The sequence below is a fragment of the Ovis aries genome, chromosome 13, assembly GCF_016772045.2.
Source record: "Ovis aries strain OAR_USU_Benz2616 breed Rambouillet chromosome 13, ARS-UI_Ramb_v3.0, whole genome shotgun sequence".
In the NCBI taxonomy this organism is placed as follows: Eukaryota; Metazoa; Chordata; class Mammalia; order Artiodactyla; family Bovidae; genus Ovis; species Ovis aries.
The window spans coordinates 43,782,562-43,807,422 of record NC_056066.1 but is presented as its reverse complement, the minus strand read 5'-3'; positions in this window follow the sequence as shown (position 1 = coordinate 43,807,422).

The window sequence follows — 24,861 nt, the reverse complement described above, 5'->3', positions numbered from 1 at the left end:
TTGCCGACTAAGGTCCGTCTAGCCAAGGCTATGGTTTTTCCTGTGGTCATGTATGGATGTGAGAGTTGGACTGTGAAGAAGGCTGAACGCTGAAGAATTGATGCTTTTGAACTGTGGTGTTGGAGAAGACTCTTGAGAGTCCCTTGGACTGCAAGGAGGTCCAACCAGTCCATTCCGAAGGAGATCAACCCTGGGATTTCTTTGGAAGGAATGATGCTGAAGCTGAAACTCCAGTACTTTGGCCACCTCAGAAGATTTGACTCATTGGAAAAGACTCTGATGCTGGGAGGGATTGGGGGCAGGAGGAGAAGGGGGCGACCGAGGATGAGATGGCTGGATGGCATCGCTGACTCGATGGACATGAGTGTGAGTGAACTCTGGGAGATGGTGATGGACAGGGAGGCCTGGTGTGCTGCGATTCATGGGGTCACAAAGAGTTGGACACAACTGAGCGACTGAACTGAACTGAGGCTAAGAACATGATGGTCTGAATGCATAAGTAGTCTCCTTCAAAAGAAATTAAGATGTGTGACTAATAATTACTCACTAAGTCACTTATTTTTATCAATATATTTCTTAATGGACACAATCCCTAAGTTTTGATCTTTTCCCCAAACTCCTGGTGATTCAGGATGGCTCATTTTATTAAGTTCAAGTGAGAACTTATGGTAAAAAATCAAATATTGAATTATGAATTGCAGTAGAAAGAACACTAACCCATTAACTTAATAAATTAAAAACTGTTTTGACCTTGTCACTAGCTCAGTGCTATGGTCCCCAAAGACTTATTTTGCCTTCTTGGACTTTATTTGTATCTGAAAATGAGACTTTGGAATTGGCAAATTCGAATTGCTCTTTTAGTTGTTAACATTCATGTTTCTCAGGCACTCAAGCTTGTGATCAATTGTGATAGGTGGTAAAACCAAGCAGTTTTGGTCTAGGAGAGGGGTTCCCTGAATGCTATCTGCACTGATGGGACTGGTGTTTCTCATGCCAGAGATCAGCTGTCTATTCACCTGTTTCCTCTTTCTCCTGGAAAATGGCAGGACCACATTTCCCAGACTTCCCTGTGGTCATGTGACAAATGAGCAGCTGACCTTATGTGATCATAAGTGATACACACCCCTTTTACTCTGTTTTATTTTGAAAATAAAACTTTTCTGTGCACAATCCCCAAGCCTATCTTCCTCTGAAGCCCCCTGAAACACACAGCCTTGGAAGTATTGACATGGATGGAACGACAGGTATAAGGACCTGGGTCTCTGAATCACCACCTGGAAGAAATCCAGAGCCAGCCACCCAATCATCAGGAACACTCATTTCTGCACATCCCCAGAGTAAGAAATAGATGTCCATCACTTTGCACCACTTCATGCGCTTGTGAGTCTGCTGGTTACAACAGCTAGCTTCATCCTAACCATTGCAATCTTTTCCCAAAGAACTGTGTGGATCAGCCATGTCACATTTAAAAATGTTTTCAAAACTTCCAATCAGGTAATGAGCACAGAAATCTATGTGGAGACTAGACAATGACATCCCACTTGTTCGGCAGATTTAGTTTTGTTGGAGTTAATGGTTGATACTGAAAGGTTTGAATTTCCTTACCACTTCTTTTTTTTCTCTTTCTCTGTTCTAATCTTGTGAAATGTGGGGCTGTTGTGCAAACATCATATAACTTATCTCTAGACGTACTTGTATGTGTCGATCTGTTCTACTAAATTTAAGTAATACGTCCTCTTAGTTCATTATTCAGAGAGCTATCTTCTGACCCATGTCTTTAGAGACGGCCTAGGAGATTTGATTTACACACTCCTATTTCAATGCCTGTGCACAGTCAGACAGAGAAGAAAGAAAATGAAGTCAAGAGTGTGAGGGGCTTTCTTTGCTAGACTTCAGCATCTCCAGCCAGAGGGGATGTGGACGTATCTGGGGCAGACCTTGGTAGACAAGCATAGATGAACCCGGTCCAGGTCAAGAGGACGACCCAGGTGTCACAGCACTAAGCACCTGTTCCTCGCCAGGGAAGACAGGATTAATAGCCTACTTCCCCTAGGTTTCTGGCCCCCACGTTATCCCAAACTTCCCTCCAACTCTCGCCTTCCTTCTCTAGTCTTTTCTCTTGCTGGCTGTTGGTAGGGAGAAAATGTCTGGAACAGAAGGATAAAGCCCTCATTAAAAAATGATCAAATTCCACTCTGCTTGTAGGATGACCCTGGTCACTGCTGAGCTTCCTGGCTCAGACCCAGGGGCCCCGTGGTGCACCCCCATCCACCAGGTCTCACTCGTGCAACCAACAGCCAAGACCTCTCATTTCCTATCTCCCTTCCACCTGCCGCAGCGCCCTGCACAGCCACCCCCTTCATGCCAACTAGACAGAAAACGCTGGCACCAGTGTCCACGGCTGAGATTTCCAGGTGCAGGTGGAGAGAACCTGAGAAAAAGGTGAATCTCTAAATGAAAAATTGCTCATCGAGAAACGCGAATGAAATGCTTTAGTTGTTTTTGCTGCTCAGTTGCTAAGTCGTCTCCTACTGTTTGTAACCCCATGGGCAGCAGCACCCCAAGCTCCTCTGCCCTTCACTATTTACTGGAATTTTCTCAAACTCATGTCTGCTGAGTCAGTGGTGCCATCCAACCATCTCATCCTCTAATGCCCCTTTATCCTTTTGCCTTCAATCTCTTCCAGCATCAGGGACTTTTCCAATGAGTCAGCTCTTCATATAGTGGCCAAAGGAATGGAGTTTCAGCTTCAGCATCAGTCCTTTCAATGAATAGTCAGGGTTGATTTCCTTTAGGATTGACTGGTTTGATCTCCTTTCAGTCCAAAGGACTCTCAAGAGTCTTCTCCAGCACCACAATTCAAAAGCATCAATTTTTTTGGTGCTCAACCTTCTTTATGGCCCAATTCTCACATCTATACATGACTACTGGAACAATCATAGTCTGTTCACACCTTTGTTGGCAAAGTGATGTCTCTGCTTTTGAATATGCTATCCAGGTATGTCATAGCTTCCTTCCAAGGAGCAAGTGTCTTTTAATTTTATGGCTGCAGTTACTGTCCACAGTGATTTTGGAGCCCAAGAAAATAAAATCGGTCACTGCTTCCACTTTTCCCTCTTTTATTTGCCATGAAGAGATGGGCCCAGATACTGTGATCTTAATTTTTGAATGTTGAATTTTAACCCAGCTTTTTCACTCTCCTCTTACTTCCTCATCCAGAGGCTCTTTAGTTCCTCTTCACTTTCTGCGATTAGAGTGGCGGTATCATCTGATATCAAATGCTTTTAATGTCTAGTAATGAGGATTCTACCAGCAACAACCTGTATTTGTTAAACATTCCATCAACATTGTGGTGTTTGGAGCTTACATCATGCACTCCAAGGAAAATATTTAATATATGGATAAATTTAGGAGCTGCTGTTGGGAACAAAAATAGCTAATGTGTTAGGTAATGGTTGTAGATATTAATAGAAAGTACTCTGCTTTCAGCGCCCACTTCTATAAACAGATCCCATTTCCTCTGATGGCTGTACTGAAAGCAACCTCTTTATAATTGCCTTCCTAATTCTTTTCTCCATATTAGTTTTCACTTTAAAATCTCATTTACTGGATTATCTACATACTGACTCTTAATCACCATATTTAGTCACAGACATTTCAAAGAAAATGAGGTGGGGGGGGGAGCGGTGACTGTCCAGTGCTGGCGTTTCTCTGATTTTCTTCTTATGAACAAAATAAATTCCAATATGTGCTCCCAACTCTCCCTTCCTCCTCTTCCTTCTCCTCGAAGTCCTCCTCCTTTTCCTCCTTCTCCTCCTTCTCCTCCTCCTCCTTTTTCTTCTTCTTCTCCCCAGGTCCCTCTCCTCATTCCTCTTCCTCTTTTTTTTTTTTTTTTTTTGAAATTCATGTCTGTTCCAGAATCAACACAGTTACATACAACTAATTCAAAGAACATCTAGTCTGAAACCTGGAGTGTTCACTGGCACAAGCCTGAGGACATTCTTTGGGATCTGGACAACATAGCAAACTCATTGCTGGGTCATTTCCTCCATAAGTTTCACTGGAAAGGACTAGAAATAACACAAACACCATAACTGACAGATGTATGATCCATGGGTTCTATAGACAACATGGATCTCTATGTAGATAGCTGGATAGAAAATGATGGATAGATAGACATATCTGTATATACATAGATCCATGTTGTCAAAAGAATATAGATATTTATACACAGATATAGATAAATCTCCCATGAAAACATCTTCTGCCAGAGCATCCTATTTAATGGGAGATTCAAATACAATCTGGAGTGGAACCCAGCACACATCAAGGAAATCTGGATTACCATAACAACCAAGCTGCCCAAGACAAAGAAATATACTGGAAACTAGAATGTATGTTTCAAATATAGAACTGGTCATTTATTTAGGACTAAAACTATGATTAGGATGGACTTGCAATTCAAAGTGTAGCCCCAAATCACATTGATAAAGCATGGCAATCCCAAAGTACAGCCTGCATGCTGAGTGAGTCAGTTTTGCCGTGAGGACTAAACACCTAAGGACCAGTAAAAATAACCCCAACTTTTCTTTCTTTGGACAGAAACACAGCTGGGAACGAGCACTCTGTGCCGTGGATGGGCAGCTCTATGCCACGGAGCAGATGTGTGCCTCTTCTCTAGCTTATTTGTGTCTGGTGCTGTGCAAGCAGTGAGCACGACGCTCAGTGAGCTGGGCCCATGGAGGGCAGCAAAGCAGGACTGAGGGCTTCAGAAGAGAGATAAGAGGCATGGTGAGCAGTGGTCGCACGTGGAGAGGAGTGCAGAGTGCTTGCCCCCAGACACCGGCAGGACACAGGTCCCCAAACCTGAGCCCCCAGGTGGAGACGGGAGGGTTCGACTCTCTCTTGATGGTGCTGAATACCTGTGATGACTCACATAAATGCCCACAGAGGATGTCAGTACACAGCAGCTTCACACGTGTCAGCAATGACTATTTTTACAAGACCTTCCCCTGTGTGGCAGCTTTTACACGTAGGTTCCTGTATACCATCCAGACAAATTAGAGTTTTAAGTTTTCCGTGACGCGCAGGCTTTCCCTGAGGACGTCATTTGCAGATAACAGCAGTAGCTCTCTGTTTGCTATGTTCCTGTTCCCCCTGCAGCATGATGGATTTGCTGTTCAATTACTCAGTCGTGTCTGGCTCTTTGTGACCCCATGGACTGTAGCAACCCAGGCTTCCCTGTCCTTCACCATCTCCCAGAGTTCGCTCAAACTCATGTCCATTGAATCGATGATACCATCCAACCATCTCATCCTCTGTCGTCTGTGACAGATGAGGGAAGACAACCTGAAATGGAAGGATTTCACACCTCTGATTTTCAAGAAAGGCATGAACCAAAGGAATAACAGGACAGTTTTTCTCTTGGGTTATCCTAAAACCCTCGTCTCAGAGTCTGCTTCTGGGGAACCTCAAATTAAGACAAGGAACACTTTTTCCTTTCTTTTGTTAATTCTTTGCCCTATCCATTTTTTAAAGGAGTATGAATTCCTAGAGCACTGGATGCTATTATATTCAAATGGGTCAGCAATTATAACAGAATTTATGGTAGCTACTTAACGGTTGACACAATTCTTAGAAACCATAAACTATCACGGTGAGGTTTGCAGAGAAGTCAAGCTAGTGCATGAGCTGTGGTTTCTGGCTGCCACGGTTCAGCTCCTGGTACACTGATCTGGGGAAGGTCTCTCAACAGCCACTGAAGGAGACACCATCATTTTTTCCATCTTGTGCACTAGGCAAGTGAGGTGAAGCAAGATCAACGTGATGCTACCCGAAGCCGGTACAGGAGATTGCAAACGTAGGCTTTCAATTTCTATGCCATCTGAAAGCGTGCCGTGTCAGTTCTATTAGCAAGAGTGATTGAGGATGAAGTTCATCTGACACATCTCAGACCAGAACAAGTAGCCATGGTTATTTTTGTGACTTTGTGTGTGCGCTCATGTTTCTGTGTGCAGGTGTGCATAGGTGTGTGTGTGTTGATTCATTCACCAAACACAAGAGAGCCAACAGAAGGCCCAAAGGAATGTGAGGCATTACTCTAATTCACATTGACCAGGCTGGTGATATGGTAAAAGCAAGTTGGTAGTCCTTATTGTGTTGTCATTCTTCAAGTATGCTTTGACCACATACTTGAGGACATACGACTCTCCTTTTTATGGGATTAGACCGTCAACTCTGGTGCACTGCGCTGTGGGGACTGGAGGGGAGGTCATGGTCCATGAAAAGGAATTCAATGGAACAGAGACTCTGCAGCTCGGAAACAGAGGAAACCCTGCTGCTGTGGTACAAAATAAACCATAACTGAAAGTACGTGCACAAAACAGACTGTAAGTCATATGTGTCTGAATTAAAGCAGATGGAAAATCAGGTCAACATCTCCTTAGGTAGGCAATTAAAATTAACCATTTGTGGAAACTGCATCACTCTAATTTATCTTCAGTAGTGGCTAAATGTGAAAAGCATTTTACTTGGGGCTGTCTGAAAACAGGAAATGGTTCGATTCTGCTTGTCCCCCCAGTTGGCTGATTCTCCTCTGTGTGTTGTTCCTTTGTCTCAAAACTATCCTGGCAAGTGTTCCCTTTTCCCAGTAATACCTCACAACCAACAATACTGCCTGCTTGATCTCAGTCTTGCCCCGCTCCCCACCCCAGCCCTGCTCTTATTTTCATGGTCTGTACCTACTCCTGAGTGCAGACTTCTGCCGTGGTTTTGATTTCTCAGAGGGCCTGGAATTGGTGCCCATCCTGCTCCTGAGGGACTTGTCTTGGGGAATCTCCTTCATGGGCTCCCATTGTTAGGAGTCAGGAAGGATGTATTTCTGTATATTTTAATGATAACTGGCCACTGGGGTTAACAGAAGTCGGAAAAAGTTTGAATAAACTTTTAGGCTTATCAAATTACTTACACAGGACAAAGTAATTCATTTATTTATCATTGTGTTTTGTGGTGAGAGAGGAAATGTAATTTAGGACTTGGAGCCCTTGGGGCTGTGGGAGGCTGCAAGGGTGACTTTGGACAGTAAGCAGAGTCGAGACCCAGGATTGATGTGGACTATTAAAAAAGCAGGAAGACCTACTAAGAAGGATAGCAGAGGCTCCGGAAGGGAGACATGAAAGAGAACAGCCCTGTCTCAGCACAGGCTCGAGGCTGTCTCCCCATGCATTCCCTTCTTAGATACCGGGATGGGCAACCGTTCAGCCATCCCAGCTCTTAGCACTCACTGTCATTGGCTTTCTTGACCCTAGAAGAGCACAGAAAGAAAGAACAAAGGGAAATCCAGCAAAGACAAGTCACAGAGAAGCAGAGCTGAGCCTGGGGCATCTTCCAGGCACAGAGAGCAGAGCAGTGCCCTGTGGTCGTTCTCACACGCTGCTGAATTCCTCGCATGTCATCATATCCCAGATTAAGGCTTAATCCAGTGTGTTAGCTAGGCTTCACCAGTTCTTAGACATACTTTCCAGTGTGGTTTTGACACTTAGAGAGATTTGGAAGAGACATTATAAGGATGGGTTTGGCCAAAGGCAAGAAATAATAGCTTAGGGTGATGAAAGGAAATATTTATTTAGAAAGTTGTCCATTTCTTGATGAGTTAAGACTTCATTACTTACCAAAATAAATGTGCTTTAGAATTAAAAAAAAAAACTATTTCTTATATTCTCAAGCATGGGAAGTGACACAGTATTTTATATATTACTGTACAGTTATAAAGTTATTGTGAAAATGCAGCTTCCTCAATATGGGAAATGAGCAATTTTCTAAATTCAACCTTTGCCTTATTTGGTGATTGTGTAGCCTAGCCTGACTTTCACATCTCTCATATAGTAATAAAATATATGATAACACATTCATCTTATCCTAACGTATGCTAATAGTGATTTTGAGCATCTGAGTATTGCATGAATAACTGACTGTAAGATGACCTTTGTATTTACACAGTAGACAATTATTTCACTTGTCCTCAGTGCTACTGGAGAACCTAGATAATTGCATAACTGAGGCAGCCAAACATTCTATAATTTTTAGGGCAATAAACAGATTTTGCTAATCAACTGTGCTAGCACAGGTAAAACAGGAATGGAATAACACAAAAGATTTTAGAGTTTCATGAGTTGTTGGGGGCATGGCAGATATAAGCAAATGGTTAACAGTTCAGATGTTCTAGTAGTTTTAATTTTTTTTTAGCTTCTAGCTGGGTTGTGTAGCCTGATTGTGTAAGACACACACCTAGGTTTCTATAGGGCCAGCATGGTGGATAGAATAAGAAGTGTGTAAATTTCTTGCAAGAAACATGAAATTATGGGCAAAACTATCAAACACACTCAATTTGTTTAAAACAATATGAAATGTATGCATAGAAGACAACATTGAAATACTTAGTCTGAAATACAGGGAAGAAGAAGAAAAGTTGGTAGAATTTGAAGCCATGGGCATGCACCTGGAATGCATTTTGAAAGCTCCTATTTATGCTACTCAGGAGGTCCAGGAACCACCCAACTGAGACGTGAACTGAAGGTCAGCTACTTGCTTCGGGCTCTTGGCAAAAGTAAACAGGAACCCACCATGGAAGATGCTCACAGTCCAAGTCACAAGGAATCCTCACCTGGAAAACTAGCCTCACATTCATGAGTTACACCACATAACGAACTTTGAAACTCAAAGTACTAAACTGAAATCAAGTCACTTGGTGATCTGAAAGGATGAAATGGAAATCTGAAAGAGCAATTTTAAAAGAATATAATTAAAAAATTTCACAGCATGAATATAATCAAAGCCCTGAAGAAAAAAACAAAATTTCAATTTATAATTTTTAACAAGATAGAGAAAAATATATGGATAAACTCCCCAACTAATCCACACAATGACTGGATGAAGAAAAGTAAAATGTAGAAAAAGTAAGAATGTGATGTCAGAAATAAATCTAAATATACAGTAAACTCCATAAATGGGAAAGAACTGAGTCATCCAGTTAAAAACAACGATTGTCAGGATCAGTTAAAAATACCCAGCCATATGTTTTTTACAAAAGACACACCTAAAACCTAAAACAAATTTGAAAAATTTGCATCCTACAAAACACAAAAACCGATCTAGTTAGAGAGTTGTTTATAACAGTATAAATCAACAAACAAACAATTAGATCCATAAAATCATCTTAACAAAATGCTATCTCAAGAGGAAACATAAGTTACTTACAACCCTTATTGAAGAAATTAACTTAATAATTCCTAGCATTTCTACTAAGAAAATAACAATCTCAGAGAATTTTGTGCAATCTACCAAACATACAGAAAACCTAATTCCTCTCCCAGAAATCTTTCCAGAATTTATGAAAAGAGCAGATGGTCTTAAAGTATTTTATGAGATAAATTATGCCTTACCATCACAACCAGAATATGCAATAGAAGTGAGGAAATCTGGTATCCAATCTCATAAGTACATCAAAATAAACAACAACCAAAAAAAAAAAAAAACGACAATATAGGATCAACTGTAAATTTTTTAGCATAAGAAAGACAATTAAGGTAACTTAACACATCAACACCCCTCTCCAGTACTCTTGCCTGGAAAATCCCACAGACGGAGGAGCCTGGTAGGCTGCAGTCCATGGGGTTACCAAGAGTCGGACATGACTGAGCGACTTCATTTTCAATTTTCACTTTCCACTTTCATGCATTGGAGAAGGAAATGGCAACCCACTCCAGTATTCTTGCCTGGAGAATCCCAGGGACGGGGGAGCCTGGTGGGCTGCCGTCTATGGGGTTGCACAGAGTCGGACACGACTGAAGCGACTTAGCAGCAGCAGCAGCAGCAGCAGCAGCAGCAGCAGCAGCAACACATCAACAAATAAACAGAAATGAGCCAAGTGATCCACTTATTAATGCAGAAAAAAAAGTATGTGATAAAATTGAACAATCAATGATAAAAAACATTGGCAAATTGAGAATAGAAGAGGGCTTCTTTAATTCAATGGATACTCTTTAGAAAAACCCCTATAACAAACACCCTGTTTCACTGTTCTTTTTGTTCAGTCACTAAGTCGTGTCCAGCTCTTTACAAACCCATGGACTACAGCACGCCAGGTCTCCCTGTCCTCCACTATTTCCCAGAGTTTGTTCAGATTCATGTTCATTAGTCAGTGATGCCATCCAGTCTTTTCATCCTCTGTCGTCCCCTTCTCCTCCTGCCCCCAGTCCCTCCCAGCATCAGAGTCTTTCCAATGAGTCAGCTCTTTGCATGAGGTGGCCAAAGTACTGGAGTTTCAGCTTTAGCATCATTCCTTCCAAAGAACACCCAGGGTTGATCTCCTTCAGAATGGATTGGTTGGATCTCCTTGCAGTCCAAGGGACTCTCAAGAATCTTCTCCAACACCACAGTTCAAAAGCATCAACTCTTCGGTGCTCAGCCTTCTTCACAGTCCAACTCTCACATCCATACATGACTACTGGAAAAACCATAGCCTTGACTAGATGGACCTTTGTTGGCAAAGCAATGTCTCTGCTTTCCAATATGCTATCTAGGTTGGTCATAACTTTCCTTCCAAGGAGTAAGCGTCTTTTAATTTCATGGCTGCAGTCACCATCTGCAGTTATTTTGGAGCCCAAAAAAATAAAGTTTGACACTGTTTCCATTGTTTCCCCATCTAGGTTTGTCAAGTGTTCCCTAAATCAGTGTAATGGTACCAAAGTTCCAGCCACTGTTTCATGAACTGCATAATCTGTTTAGTTAATTTAAATGAAAAAGCAAAGACTCAAAGCTATCTAAAACATTTCTGAAGAGGAACTAGGTTAGGATGGCAGTGAGGGCATCTACCTTCAAGAGGTATCAAAAATTGACAGGAAGCTATCATGATGAGAATTCAAGAACACTAACATACACCAAGAAAGGAGTAGGGCGCTCAGAAACAGATCGAGGGCTAAAGAGAAACTTAGGCCAGATGTCACTGAAGATCACCAGGAAAAACCTGAGCCATTCAACAATGTGCCAAGCACTGCTTATCTAAATGTGGTAAGTACTGGTTATCTATGTTGTGTGTGTGAGCTCAGTTGCTAAGTCGTGTCCTACTTCCTTGCAACCCTATGGGCTGCAGCCCTCCAGGCTCCTCTGTCTATGGGGTTTCTCAGGCAAGAATACTGAAGTGGATTGCCATTTCCTCTTCCAGGAAATCTTCCTCACCCAGGGATTGAACCCATGTCTCCTACATTGGCAAATGGATTCTTTACCACTGAGCCATGTGAAGAGGGTGTTCCTGTGTTGTCAGGGCCTCAAACACCTTGGTATGATTCTGATTCTAAAGTGTGGTGGTGAGTATATGGGTAGCTGCCCTAATTTTCTTCTTTAACCCATTATGTGGACTTTTCGTTGTGATATATTTGAAATACATGACATATTTCAGAATTAATAAAGAATAATAAATAAGTCTCAAAATTTTTCTTTCTAAACATGTTGCAAAACACCATTTAAAAATGTAATGTCTTTAAAAAAATGTGTATAAACACATTTTGAAATGCTGGCTAAATGAAAGGAGTGTTTCCATGCTACAATACCCTGTGGAATTGAAAGCATATTGAATTGTAGAACATAGAGAGATACCTCAAATAGACATATCTTTTGTATATCTAGGAGCATTGCTATGAAAAAAACATAGCTCACCTCTCCTAACTCTTGCTATTTGCTAGAGAATCAGGTCTAGATCTTATTATTTGATACCTTCCTGCAACATACAGTTGAGTTAACATAATAATTCATATGGAGGTCACTTGTTACAACACTAACATCATATACAGTCAGGCCAGAGCAAGCATGTGAGAGATTTCATCCTCAGATCATGCAAGAGGAACAGCAACTGGGGTAGTAGCATGGGCTCTTTATGGGTCTTCCAGCACCTGATGTGGGCTGGTGTTCATAGCTGTTTTTCCACAGTTATCTGTGACACATCCAGATATGAAGGCAATGAGGACTTTAAAATGCAACACTATCTGCACCATAGGTGGATCTGAGATTCATGAAGCTCTAGCCCTGTTGCTGAGTCATCCTCTAATATCTTATGAGGATGAGAACTCAGGTCATTTCTAAACTACAAAGATGGAACAGAAAAACCTGGACACTGAAAGCATATTTAATGGTATCCGCCAAGTTTGTGTGGGTGTGTGTATGTGCAAACTTGGAAACTCAGATTTGGCCTGTGACAAGCATGCTCTGCTCATTCAAATAGTTAATTAACCAGATGGGTACTAGTATTATTTTACCATGGGTGCTGGGCATTCAGAATTCTTAGAGACAGCTGCACATGCAAATCTGTAGCCCTATGCTGGAAACACATACAGACTGAAGGCTCCAGTCGCCCCACAGCTGGCAACTCTATTCTCCACGCAGCTTTCAGAAAGCTCCAGAGCATCGCATATCACATTAGTCCACAAAATCACAGATGACACTAGAAATAATCATGATTTATGACATAATAAGAGGAAATCATTTCTATGAAATCTAACGATTTGTGTGTGTGTGTTTAAGCTTCAGCACATGCCCCAAGCCCTGCAATCACTAATGAGAGTCGTGTTTCCATGTCATATGGTAGACAGACCTTCGAGACCATACTGCCTGCACCCTGGAGAACTAGTTGTGTCCTCTGAATAAGCTAAAAGCCGTTTCAGGCATGAAAAGAAAATTGGATAAGATTTTTAACAATCTGGAAATAAAATTATTTCACAAACACGTTGAAGAATCTTACCAGTTCTTTTTAAAGTGTGTGATGGGATATTTGGTTGGAAGGAAGATATGCAGTCAGTGGATTAAAAACACCGTTTTGTGTCCTATTATGTAATAAAACAAGGTTATTTTGATTTAACTTGTGCTATTTGTTAAACAGACTTCATCTTTAAGGAAGTTTTAGGTTCCCAGCAAAACAAGGTTAAGGTACAAAAAAAGGTAAATCCCTGCCCACCCGCCCCCCACAACCTCCCCACTGTCAACAGTCCCCACCAGGTGGTACACTTGTTACAGTCAATGCAGTGACACTGAGCCACTCAAAACCCACAGTCAACCTCGGATTCGCTCTCAGTATTGTGCATTCTGAGGGTTTTCACAAACGTATAGCAACACGTATCCGTCCTCTTTTATTGTATCGTAAGGATAATTTTTGTGTTGTGTTGTTGTGCCCAGTGGCTGAGTCATCTCTGACTCTACGCAGCTCCCATGGACTGTAGCCCACCAGGCTCCTCTGTCCAAGGGATTTCCCAGGCAAGAACACGGGAGTGGGTTGCCATTGCCTTCTGCAGGGGAACTTCCTGACCCAGGGATTGAACCTGCGTCTCTTGTATCTCCTGCATTGGCAAGTGGGTTCTTTATCACTGAGACACCTGGGAAGCCCTTCAAATAATCTTATGCCCTAAAATTCCTCTATGCTCCAAGTACTCATCTCTCCATCTGCTCCTCCCACCTGGCAACCATGGATCTTTTTGCTGTCTCCGAAGTTTTGACTATTTCAGAATGTCATAGAGTTGGAATCATACAGGGTGAAAACCTTGGTTCACAGGATAAAAATCACTTTCTGTATCTCTCTTGATGATCAGATCACTGAGATATCATTTCAGAATATGAAATATTTGCAAAACATGAATATAGTGACATGTATTTGCTAATATGGATTAAACTTTTTTAAACAGAAGAGTAATGGCTATTTAGCCACCAATGTATTGGTATTTTCAGAACATGAATCTGACAATGACATATGTGATAGGTCCAAGGGGAGGAATCAGTTACAGTGGATACATTAAATTAACCCTTGGAAAAGGCAGTTATAAAAGAATCACTGTGGTGACTGTGAAAAGGAAGGGCAGATGCCAGAATCATTTGAAATGAGTCATCATGCTGGGGCATTCTTTGGATGCTCCTTCTTGGGGAAGAGAGGAAGAAGGGCTCTGTGTGATACAAACTTTCCATCTTACTGGCCACGCGTGGCAGCGCTCTATGCTTTTTTCTCAGACTGTGTTTGCACACAATGGGGCCACATGGCCCCTCTACAGGAGGAGTTTTGTCCATTCTTAAACTGTGTGATGAATGCATGAAAAAAAAAATTAGCTTGCTTACAAAAATTGATTCCATTCCTCAAACTACTATCATCATAATCCTTAGGTATTTATTTTCTTTCTGGTAAAAGGAGTAGAGAATATAAAGATATGTGTAAAATAACATACACTTCAGTTGTTACCAGTTAGAAGATTCAGATAACCTATAATACTCCTGAACTCTACAGCATGGTGCTTAGCCATCTGCCAACCTTTTTTTTTTTTTTTCAGTCAAAATATTCTTAACTCCAACCTCCATTTTTTTCTTTTTTTCCTAAACTTGGCCATATCTTTTGCTATAATACTGTGCACTCTAATGTGAAATCTTCATGATACCTGGGCTTACAGTCTTATTCACAACCACTGGAAATCAACCCTTATGTAGTCCAAACCACCTGTAGTCCACCTGGAACTTTCTGGTTTCCTAAGTAAAAGTCTCTGTCCTAGAAACTTGTTTACTATCACAGGATGACAGGACTACAGTTTTGTATTGATTTTTTCAGTTCCCCCTTCAGAAACAGGAGCATACAAACTGTCATGGATCAGAATGGAAGGCAGGAAAGACATCTCCTGATCCCAATTAGTGTGTAGTTTACCCCCAACACAAGGGCCTTTTAGAACAATCTCTAGAAAGAAATGTTCTTTGTGAAATAATGGCCTCAACGTTCTGTAGACTAAGGGTGAGTCCATCCCTATGAGCCTCATGCCCTGTCAGCATGACTGTATTCCGGCTGCTGGCCAAAGGTCTGCCCTCCAGGAGATGCCCTGATAGAAATGGGAATAATCCAAGGGAAAAACGGGTTGGAGGAGAAGATGACTCACTGGGTAGTGGGTCTTTTGAGTTTGATATATTATGAATATTCATCTTAACAGCTATGAAAATACAATCTCAGCCAAGTGTCCGAGAGCCCACAAAGCTTTTTACACCATAGCACACGTTATGTGCCTTAGAAAAACTGACCTAATTCTGCTATTTTTCTTGTCTCAGTTTCCTTGGAAGCTGTATATGTGGGAACACATAAAATATGTTTTCTGTACCTTAAGACGTTATTTTAAGTTTTTTTGGGGGAGTGGATATCTTGTAGACAAAATATGGGGATGACTGAGTCAAGGGTTTCTTTTCATTTGGACTAAAATATTCTTTTTGGTTGATCCAGTGGTACCAAACAACTGAATTCCTTAAATAATCATTTATAAAATCTCCAGGATGAAAAGTGACTGAGTGCATTTTCAACTTGAAAAGCTATAGTCTGTTTGCCTTTTTTTTTTTTTTTTTTTTTACTGTAGTCTGTCTTTACTGGAGAGGGAATGATGAGAGTCAGGGCAGGGAGGGGCCATCCAAAAGAGAAGTGACTGAGTTGAAATAATTCAAAAGTGTCTTCATAAGGCACATAGACAACGAGCAATCTTACCAGCTATAAGAGGGCATCAAGAATCTTCTAGAATAAAATGCAGTGGGGCTTTTTGCAGTATCCCCAGATGAGGGAAAATGTAGGTTTGGTCTTGCCTCTAAATCAAGTGAATATCAAAGGAAAGCAAGTGACTGTGACTAATTTCACAACTCCCAGTGTTGGCAACAGAGCAGGAGATCCAATTCACTCTGCAGTAACTACAGAGTATGAAATGAAATACACACTCTGAACTAGATGGGTCCCAGACAACCACAGGCTTAAAAGGTAATCACCTAGCAGGAACTAGTAAACCTCAGTATTTATTGCTCAGAGTTATCCCCCTGCTTAGAGTACATAATTGAATCAGAGAGCTTCAAAATTTGCAAGTTAATAAAAATGTGTGTTTATAGCTATACTTTTCCCCAAAAAGAAGGTTTCAAGATGCATATCCTTGTAGATTAAGAGACAATTTTTATATGCCTTCTTGTACTCTCTCTAATTGTTGTTTTTTAGTCACTAAGTTGTGTCCAACTGTTTTGCAACCCCATGGACCCCATAGTTCACCAGGCTCCTCTATCCATGGGATTTCCCAGGCAAGAACACTGGAGCAGGTTGCCATTTCCTCCTCCAGGGGATCTTCCTGACCCAGGGATTGAACCCCCATCTCCTGTGTCTCCTGCACTGGCAGGTGGGTTCTTTACCAGAGTCACCAGGGAAGCCCAGTCTCTTTAATACATAAAAGAGCTATTTAGCAGCGGAGAAAATGTATATGTGTAAAAAAACACAGCCACAAAAAGGAAACAAAGAGAAATCTCTAAGCTAGAAAAAATGAACAAAGGAAGAAGAGAAATAAAACAGCAACAATGTAATGCTGCATACATAATGAAGATGGTGTAAGTAGAGTTCTTAATATAGCATATCGGTAATTAAATTTTAGCTTCTGGCAGGTTTTACATGAAGATTTTTAAAATCTTTTTTATTAATTTTGTAGTAGAATACTAATTCTATCATCAATCATAGATGTTCACATAAAATTTTGAGTAAAAAACAAAGCAAAAACCAATTAGAAATGGTTAAGAATGTTTCTACAGAAAGTTTCCATTACCTTTGTACAACCTTATATATCTTATCATATGAATCATCATATTCCAATGTGAAATACCTTTAAAGTATCACTTTTTTGAGAAATGTTTTGTAAGTTAAGGCCCAACAAATCATGGTAATTCTTTTCGATAAAACATATTCCATACAGAATACACGTCCATGCTAAGTTGCTTCAATCGTGTCCAACTCTGTGCAACCATATGGACTGTAGCCCATGAGACTCCTCTGTCTGTGGGATTCTCCAGGCAAGAATACTGGAGTGGGTTGTCATGCCTTCCTCCAGGGGTCCTCTTAATGATGCAGGGATCCAATGTCTACTGGCAGGGGGATTCTTTACCACTAGCACCACCTGGGAAGCCTTGTACATCCCACCCCATGCTCACACTGTCCGTGATACTACAAGTAACTTTAAAATCCCATAATATGTGATTCCTTTAGACATCTTTGAAAGCCCTTTCTGTAAGATGGGTTTGCTTTTTTTTCTTAAAGCTAACCCTGCTCTCTGAGATTAAAACAATGAAAAAATTCCATGAGGACAAGACATAGTCTGTGTGAAAGACCATGATGTCATGCATAAGATACAAAATTCTAGACTCACTATGCTCTTCTTTTGAATTACAATTATTTATCACTGCTGACTAAAATTAAAAGGACACATAGTGTCAGCAAGAATGGGAAGCATGGAAGCTCTCAAAAATTAGTGGCATCACCTAAACGAACATATACATCCTCCCAGCTTAGTCATTTTACTTCCAGATAGGTAGACAATAGATGGGAGAGCTCATGTCTACCAAAAGCAGCCTTGTTCACACAGCCGCCTGGTGAGATCATCCTCCAGACTTGTCCCCCCCAAGAGGGGTGAATGAACCTTTGACTATTAACACATCAGAATAGCCCACAGTGTGGGAAAGAACAAACAAATATTTGCAACAGAGCAAGCCTGACTAACCTCATGTTGAAACATTGCAGTCAGCCACAAAATCACACACTCTACTGCTATGAAATACCAAAAGAGGTAAAATCATTCTTTTGTCTAGAGATAGGAATAGAGGTTACCTTGAGTGGGGATTATTGCTAGGAAGTAGGGTAGGAGGCTGGTTGGAAGCTGAGAAATGTCTTGGATCAGGGTTATGGATCCTGGATGAACATGCCTGTAAAAGCGCATTGAGAGGGTCCTTAAGAGCCACATGCAGCTGTAACCCAGTTACACACACACACACACACACACACACACACACACACACAAGAATAGAGGAATTAAGACAAAACAGTCACTGAAGTTCATTCTGTGAGGCAGGACTGGGATGGAGTTGGTTTCCTTCCCACACTCTTTCTGCTTCTCTCAACTTTTCGAATGAACACATACTATCCTACTTTTATCATCAGAACCAACCCAGAAACATTTTTATAAGAGAAGCTGCCAAAATGAATTAAGGCAAGAATAAAACTTGCAATTTATATATTTTATAAAACTGATTCATCCCATTCAGAGTTCAGGTCAGCGTGTTTTTGTTCACTTAGTACTTGTCACTCGTAAGCTTTAATTTATGGGAAAGAACATGTATAAAGAGTGGCTTACTATTTAGTCTAGAGAAAAAAAACCTTTTTCTAGGACAATATGTTATCTGTTTGCTGGAGGCGTTTTGCCCTTTTCAATGCATTCATAAAAACTGCCCCAAAGACTTAACTCATATGGCTTCGGGGCAAGGTCTCCCTGAAGATGAGAAGGACCATGTTGTCTTGCTGGACGTCACTGTGGTTTGTCCAGATTGAAAACAGCTGGGCAGAGGAAACGGCTCTTTAATTAGAACAATGTGTAGAACAGGCCAAGGGAGGTGGGAGGGGTGGCTGAACCGCTCTTGAGCCAAGTCCTAAGACTTGGTTCAGTTCTGTGTCTGTGGGTTGATGATGGGTATACACCTATCTCCAGGCACTGCAGACTCCATGATTTCAGAACAATGGACCCCCATCTGGATGCGCCTCTTGAAAAGCAACAAATCAGCTGATTGGTTCGTTGTGCTTTCACATTGAGATATTTTACTTGGATAAGCAAGTTGTAAGAGTTTTCCTCATTGTTAACATTTTGTAAAACTACATTTCATACAATATTACAGACAGAATCTTGACATTAACACAACCCATCCATCTTACTCAGATTATCTACGCTTAATCTGTACTTGTGTATATGTGTGCATGTTTGTGGCAACTCTATCCCATGTATAGCTTTGTGTGTCCACCATAGTCAGGAAATGAACACTAGGATCCATGAAATCGCCTTTTGGTAACTATACCCACCGACCAACTCCCATCCTCAACTGTTGGCAACCACTAATCTGTTTGTTCATTTCCAAAATTTCATTTCAAAAATATCTTGCAAATGGAATAATATAGTATATAACATTGTGGGATTGACTCGCTCCACTGACTCGTGTAATCCCCTGGGGATTCATCAAGTTGTTCCACATATCAATAGCTCATTACTGTGCAGTGCTGAGTAAACATTCCATGGAATGTGTGTCCTAGACTATTTAACCATCCATTTGATTAAATACATCTGAGTCATTTCCAGTTACTTGGCTGTTACAAAGAAAATTGCTCTTCACTTTTGTACACTGTTTTATCTGTGAAAGTAAGTTTTCATTTCTCTGGGATGAATGCCTGAGTATGTTTACTGGGTTTTATGTTAATTGGATGTTTAGGTTTATACGATACTGCCAAACAATTTCAGAGTGGCTGTGGCATTTCACATTGCCACCAGCGATGTGGGAGCAATTCAGTTTCTGTACTTCCTCACCAACCTTTGGTATTCTCACTGTTTTTGTTTGTTTTAGCTGTTCTTGGAGGTGTATGGTGACCTCTCATCATGTTCTTGATCGGCATATCCCTAATGGGTAGTTACATCAACAATATTTTCATGTGTTTATTTGCCATCTATGCATCTGTATCAGTGAAGTGACTCTTTGTGTCTCCTAGCCATTTTTGAACTGGATTCCTTCTTTATTGTTGAATTTTCAGAGTTCTTCGTATACTCTAGTCAGCAGTCTTTTTTCAGGTGTGGCTTGCAAACACCTCCTCCCAGGCTGTAGCTTGTTTTTTGATCCTCTTCACATTATCATGGAGCAATAGTTTTTCATTTTGAAATCCAATTTGCTATTTTTTCCTTTGAGAATCATGCTTTTGGTGTCAGTAGTAAGAACTCTTTGCCTAGCCCTCCTCAATCCTGAAATTTTTTTTTACTACTTTTTTCTAAATAGTACAGTTTTATATACATTTCAGCCATTATTTCACCGAATAATCCTTCACACCTACTGTCTTTCTGTAATGACACATTTATTAGATCTTTTGCTAGTTTCCTGCAGGTCTCTGAGTCTCGTGTTCAATCTATTCCTCTTTGTTGTTCAACTTGGGTGAACTCTCCCGACCATTGCTTAAGCTCATTGATCCTACCCCCTGTCATCTGCCCTTGACTCTCAAGCCTATCCAGATAGGTTTGTTGTTGTCATTGTCATTTGTCTGTTTTGTTTGTGGCTTTGTTCTTGCTTTTGTTGTTATCATAACTTCTAGTTAATTTTTCATAGTTTCTATTTCTTTGCTGAAATTCTATTTTCCATCTGTTTCAAGAAAATTAATAACTGATTATCTAAGTGATGGCTCAGTGGGTGAAGAATCTGCTTGCAATGCAGGGGACTTGGGTTTGATCCTTGGGCTGGGAAGATCCCCTGAAGGAAAATGCAGCATACCCCAGTATTCTTGCCTAGAAAATCCCATGAACAGAGGAGCCTGGTGGGCTAGAGTCCACGGCGTCACAAGAAGTTGGACACGACTGAGCCACTGAGCACATAGTCATGTAAGCATTTTATGATGATGGCTTTAAAATCACTGTCAGATAAAACATCTGATTTATCTTGGTGCTATCATCAGTTGCTTATCTTTCTCAAGTTGTGGTTTTCTTGGTTCTGGCATGACAGGTTATTTTTCCTTGTACTCTGGACATTTCGCCTGTTATGTTAGGGAACTCCATGTCCTATTTAAATCTTTTGTTTTAGCAGGAGATTACCCTATTTAGGTTCACTGCCCTGGTACTTACCTACTTTGTAGGTTGTGGTTCCAATGACAGTTTAATTTTCAGAGCTTATGCTGTGTTATTTCGGTAGAATTCATTAATCTGCTGCTGCTGTGTTGTTCCTTCAGCCCTGGGGGCCTACATTAGTTTACCTTCCTCTCTCCTCTTACCGCCTTTCAGAGTTCCCTGTCATTTGCCGCTTGCATAATTTCCAGGAATTGCAGTTGTCCTTAGTGGGGAGAAGCAGGGTGAAATGTCTATGTCATCCTGTCTAGACTGAAAGTCCTAGCTGTGCTTTAGAAAGGTAATTGATAGTTTGTATAGACTGAGAAAAATCTAATATCTATTGATACTATTTCATGCACTTTTGCAAAATGTTTAAAAAATGTGGTCTCAGTACTTAACATGTATAATAAAGAGACCACAGTGCTTCTTTTCAAAATCCAAAACCCTTAACTTTTGACTTTTTTTTCTCTTTTATTTTGCACAACTTATTTTTCACTTATTTGAGTGTGGGGTGTAACACACATAAAATGTAAAAAAGATGGCAATGAGTTTATTCTGTTGCTGCTGCTCCTTCTGTCTCCTCCATATGCTGAATATAATACTGAATCCTATGTAAATGATAATGCCATGGATCAGTGGTTGCCAAGGTGGGATTCCTGGACCAGCAGCATCAGTATCACCTGGACATTTGTTAAAAATTCAAATTCTCAGGTCCTGTCCCAGATGCAGAAATTGTGTGCTGCATGGCTCACCACCCAATGTTTTATTTTTTTGTTTGTTTGTTGTTTTTTTTTTTTAATTTTAAAATCTTTAATTCTTACATGCGTTCCCAAACATGAACCCCCCTCCCACCTCCCTCCCCATAACATCACTCTGGGTCATCCCCGTGCACCAGCCCCAAGCATGCTGTATCCTGCGTCAGACATAGACTGGCGATTCGATTCTTACATGATAGTATACATGTTAGAATGCCATTCTCCCAAATCATCCCACCCTCTCCCTCTCCCTCTGAGTCCAAAAGTCTGTTATACACATCTGTGTCTTTTTTGCTCTCTTGCATACGGGGTCGTCATTGCCATCTTTCTAAATTCCATATATATGTGTTAGTATACTGTATTGGTGTTTTTCTTTCTGGCTTACTTCACTCTGTATAATCGGCTCCAGTTTCATCCATCTCATCAGAACTGATTCAAATGAATTCTTTTTAATGGCTGAGTAATACTCCATTGTGTATATGTACCACAGCTTTCTTATCCATTCATCTGCTGATGGACATCTAGGTTGCTTCCATGTCCTGGCTATTATAAACAGTGCTGCGATGAACATTGGGGTACATGTGTCTCTTTCAATTCTGGTTTCCTCGGTGTGTATGCCTAGCAGTGGGATTGCTGGGTCATAAGGTAGTTCTATTTGCAATTTTTTAAGGAATCTCCACACTGTTCTCCATAGTGGCTGTACTAGTTTGCATTCCCACCAACAGTGTAGGAGGGTTCCCTTTTCTCCACACCCTCTCCAGCATTTATTGCTTGCAGATTTTTGGATCGCAGCCATTCTGACTGGTGTGAAGTGGTACCTCATTGTGGTTTTGATTTGCATTTCTCTAAGAATGAGTGATGTTGAGCATCTTTTCATGTGTTTGTTAGCCATCTTTAGCTGATTCTGATGATGCTGAAGTTTGAGAACCATACCCTAGGTATGACAAACCTAAGTATGATTCCCTAGGTATGACAAACCTAGACAGTGAATTAAAAACAGAGATATCACTTCATCGATAAAGGTCCATATAGTCAAAGCTATGGTTTATCCAGTAGTCGTGTACAGATGTAAGAGTTGGGCCATAAAGAAGGTTGAGCACTGAAACATTGATGCTTTCAAATTGTGATGCTGGAGAAGACTCTTGAGAGTCCCTTGGACTGCAAGGAGATCAAACCAGTCAATCCTAAAGAAAATCAACTGTGAATATTCATTGGAAGGACTGATGCTGAAACTGACACTCCAATACTTTGGCCACCTGATGCTAAGAATCAATTCATTGGAAAAGACCCTGATGTTGGGAAACAGTGAGGGCAGGAGAGAAGGGGATGACAAAGGTTGAGATGGTTCGATGGCATGATCGACTCAATAGACATGAGTTTGAGCAAATTCCAGGAGACAATGAGGGACAGAGGAGTTTGGTATGCTGCAGTCCATGGGGTCGCAGAGTCAGACACAATTTATTGACTGACCAATGACAACAGCTCTCCCAGTAGATTATAAAGATGTGTGACATGTCCGGAGGGAAGTGCAATATGCCATTAGAGCGTCAATGTTTAGTCCATATAGACATGTGGACATCACACTCTTTCACACGTGTCCAGTCATATAGCAAGTATTTCCTGAGGACTGCTATGTCCAGAGCCCTGGACCAGGCATCCAATATAGTCATAAGGAAGACGGGTGCAACCTCTGCCCTCATCAAGTCTGTGCAGCTTGGTATGCAGACTTGTGACCTTTTTTCATGCTTTCACAAATATTGCTGGCTCATAATTTACTGAAAGTATTTTTACTGACTTCTCAAATGTGTTTTGGAATCTAAAATCTATTCTGTGTGAAAATACAACTTTAAGAAAACTATTAATACTTGAAAATGAGTGTGTTATAGTAGATAATACTTTTCAAACTTTACATAATCATATTCCTATTAATTTTGTTTAAACTCATTTTAACATGATCCAGCCATCACAGCACATGACTGGTTATAAAATACCTTCCATAATTATATTGCTCAAAAAAACCTTCAAATTATAAAACATGATATTATCAGCAAAAATATTTTACAAGAATGATTGCTACAGAATTCTTTATGTCTACTTAGACAAGCAAGATTTACATTGGCCAAAAGATAAATTCAGTGCATTCTATTTAAAATATTGGATTTTTTAAGAGAACGGTGAAGGAACTAAACAGAAGAGGAATCTGCTGGAAGTTGAAACAACATCTGATAATTGATATATTTCACAGACATCATATATTTTCCCTTATTGGAAGATAAAATTTTAAAAAGAAACTTAAAATACTTTTTCTTGGCAAGCCAGACAAGTGGACAATTGATAACACTTCTTCATAGACTTATGCCTATTTTTCAATTTGCTCTCTAACCTTATATGACAAGAAAAACAGAGATTTTATCATTTGTTGCTGTTTTTTAAAAACATAAAAATAACTCAAGGGAATCAATGGACCTTACCAGTTGAGTGGACATAAGTGTTGAAGGCTAAAGGGAGCAAGCTGAGGCCTGGGGACATTTCAGTAAACATGGAACAATGGGAGACAAGCAGTCTGGTGGGGATTTTCATAAATTCTATTTTGATCATGTTGCTTTTGAGGAGCCTCTACTTGGAGAGGCTAAGACCTCTGAGTGGAGATGTCAAGTGAGCATTTTGCTCTATGAGATGGCCCCAGAAGAGAAGTCAGGACAGGGAGCGCTAGCATGCTGAGGGTACCTGAAACCAGAACTGTTCAGGGGGAGCACGCAGGGAGACACAAGAGGAGGGCTTGCACACTCTTAAAAGAACTTCACCTCTGAGTCGGGATGAAGGAGCCAGAAAGGGATATAAATAGGGACCTGAGGGAGGATGCAAATCAGGAGAGTGTGCAATTACAGACGCTAAGCACAGAAACTGTTTAAAAGAATCTATAAAACAAGATACTGTTCTGAATTCTGCCAAAAGGCCTGGGTGAGAAAGCACCTCACCTCCCTCCACCCTTTTCAGAAAAACATTCTCAACAGGCCAGACTGGGGTGGATTCAAGGTGACTGGAAAGAGAGGAAATGGAAATAAAATAGATGAGGCTTCAAGGAATTAGACTTTGGAGATGAGAGAAGGCAGAGAATACTATCTGAAGATAGTGTGGGTTAAGGAGAATTCAGCTTTTTAAAAAAGCAGGACTACTTCTTGAGCTTGGTTTTTAATAGCATAATGGAAAGCTGAGGAGACAGAGGGCAGTGCACAAGAGGGAGTGAGAGAGGGAAAGGAGAGGCAGGGAGAGGGATCTGACTCAAACATCAAAGTGGCCCCCACTTCTTTCATAGCAGAAAGAAAGAGGGAAGCCTCGACACCAATGCAAGCATTTTGCAGATTTCAGAGGAAGCAGTGAAGTTTGTTGGCAGAGGCATTTCATGTTTTCTTTTC